The sequence below is a fragment of the Salvelinus sp. IW2-2015 genome, linkage group LG23 (genome assembly GCF_002910315.2).
Source record: "Salvelinus sp. IW2-2015 linkage group LG23, ASM291031v2, whole genome shotgun sequence".
Classification (NCBI taxonomy): Eukaryota; Metazoa; Chordata; class Actinopteri; order Salmoniformes; family Salmonidae; genus Salvelinus; species Salvelinus sp. IW2-2015.
This window is the reverse complement of record NC_036863.1, coordinates 9,279,977-9,280,181: the sequence shown is the minus strand read 5'-3', so window position 1 is coordinate 9,280,181 and position 205 is coordinate 9,279,977.

Below are 205 nucleotides of genomic sequence, written 5' to 3'. Positions count from 1 at the left end.
GGACGGCTGAATTACCATATTAATTGCATAGACTATACAAAAGTACAATACCAGTCAAAAGTTTGGACACCTAATCATTCAAGGTTTTCTTTATTTTACTATTTTCTACATTGTAGAACAATAGTGAAGACATCAAACTATTGAAATAACATATTTGGAATCATGTAGTATTTAGATGTAGAATTTGTAGTAACCAAAAGTGTTA